The 2321-nt window shown below is 39.6% G+C and overlaps 1 pseudogene; it reads left to right on the top strand.

Moving 5' to 3' along the window:
* The first annotated feature begins 256 nt into the window (after positions 1-256).
* On the top strand, positions 257-1905 carry LOC150030951 (xyloglucan galactosyltransferase XLT2 pseudogene; annotated as a pseudogene).
* Positions 1906-2321: the final 416 nt, after the last annotated feature.

Genomic DNA, 2321 nt, shown 5'->3' with positions numbered 1-2321 from the left:
AGCCGACGGCCGAACTTTTGGGAAAAACAGCGGCTAATTAAATGATATTAAAGAAGATTTCATTTTCAAAAATGATATTAGAGTAGGTGGTCTAAAGATTTAAGTTTAACCAGGTTTAAGTTGTATCCCAACAGAAGAAAAGGATCATACACATGCTTAATTACGAAAAAATATAATTAATTCTCTTTAATTTTGTCTCTATACACCATAAAAATGGCCCTTCTTTTGTATTAATCCCAATGTCCTTCACTTCCTTTCCCCTCACATAACTCCACAAAAATCTCTAATGTCTCTAAACCCATTAGTACTATTAGAATGAATTTTAAGATTAATCCCAAAGCCTTCTCCCCCAATTCCTTCACACGATTTTATCCCTCATGGATCCTCGTTTTAACCGTCATCTTTTTACAAATTTACCTCATCTTCACCACCACTTGCTCCGCTCCACTTTCCCTCGCCGCCTCTCGCGACGGCCGCCAATCCTCTAAGACCGTCACCGGAGACCCATGCAGCTCCGGGAGAGTATTCGTCTACGACCTGCCGCCCATTTTCAATAAAGAATTATTGGAAAATTGCGAGTCCTTAGACCCGTGGACCTCCCGCTGTGATGACGTGTCCAATGGCGGCTTCGGACGACAAGCGACAGAGCTCATCGGCGTTGTTCCCGACGGTCTAGCTCCGGCGTGGTTTTGGTCGGAACAGTACATGCTGGAACCGATTATACATAATCGGATTCTTAACCATAAGTGTAGAACGTTAGAGCCGGAATCAGCTACGGCCTTCTACATACCGTTTTATGCTGGTCTTTCCATCGGACGGTTCCTATGGATGAATTACACTACTTCTGATCGCGATAGGGATTCGGAGAAATTGATCAAGTGGGTCCAGAATCAGCCGTATTGGAATAGATCAAACGGTGGAGATCATTTCATCACGTTAGGACGACTGACGTGGGACTTTAAACGGTGGGGGATCAACCAATGGGGGTCCAGTTTTGCATTCATGCCAGGAATGAAAAACGTAGCGAGATTAATCGTCGAAAGAGAACCGTCCGATCCATTGGATATCGGTGTACCTTTTCCCACAGGATTCCACCCTAGATCTGACGCTGACGTGTTAAATTGGCAAAGCTTCGTTCGTGAACGTAACAGAACGAAGCTCTTCTGCTTCGCTGGCGGTACACGTCACGAAATAAAGAATGACTTTAGAGCCTATTTACTGAGTTACTGCATCAACGAATCGGCCGGTTCGTGCCGAGGCGTGAAGTGCACTGGGAACCGGTGCGCGAGTGGTGACTCGGCGGTTTTGGAAACATTCCTGGACTCGGATTTCTGTTTGCAGCCGAAAGGCGATTCGTATTCGAGAAAATCGGTGTTTGATTGCTTGTTGACCGGTTCGATTCCGGTTATCTTTTGGGAGAGAACCGCTTACGGGCAATATGAATGGTTCTTGCCGGGCGAACCGGGGAGTTACTCTGTTTTTATAGATCACAAGGAGGTGAGAAATGGATCGGCGTCCATTAGAGAGGTGTTGGAGAAATTTAGCAGAGAGAAAGTGAGGAAGATGAGAGAGAAAGTGATTGAAACGATACCGAAAATTGTTTATGCGAGTGCTCCTGAAGGATTGGAAAGTATTAAGGATGCTTTTGATATTGCTCTCAATGGCATCTTCAAGAGATTTAATCATCGCCCTAATAGTGTAGGTAAATGGGAGTTGGATTGAATTTTATTTTTTCCTTCCATTTTTTTAGCAATATATGAAGGAATATTTCAGTTGTCTTAATTTGATGTGCAAATCTATGTGATTTTATATAGTTGAAAGTTGAAGCTGTAGTGGAATTTTTCATAAAGGGATCGTCGTTTGTTTATGGAGAAATTATTTGGTGAAACTATCCTAATGTTTATTAGATGTAGTATGAGTTAGTTTAGTCATACTGAAGTTGGTTAATATTCTGTTTTAGCGTCGGTTATTTGCTTATTAAAAATACTTGGGTGCAATATGAGTTATACGGAGCATCCAATAAATGTCTGCATTGGTAAAATATATATATATAATTAAAATAATTTTTTTTCATTTTACTTTTAGTATCTAATCATTATTTTTTGTTTATTACCTTAGTTCTATTTATATTTTGTATTTGTAAGATTGAGAAAAAAATATATTGGCCTACTCAGAAGTGGAATTTTTTTTTTCATTTTGGTTAAGAGTTTAGTAATATGATATTATCATTGAATTTAGCATAAGTCGTAATAAATGTGCTTATTTGATATTCATCTTAAAAATGTATTATAAAGGCATGAAAATTTAGATAATGAGAAGTA

The sequence above is a fragment of the Benincasa hispida genome, unplaced genomic scaffold, assembly GCF_027475165.1.
Source record: "Benincasa hispida cultivar pf3 unplaced genomic scaffold, pf3_genome.v1.1 HicScf1560, whole genome shotgun sequence".
In the NCBI taxonomy this organism is placed as follows: Eukaryota; Viridiplantae; Streptophyta; class Magnoliopsida; order Cucurbitales; family Cucurbitaceae; genus Benincasa; species Benincasa hispida.
This window is presented reverse-complemented; position numbering and strand designations above follow the sequence as displayed.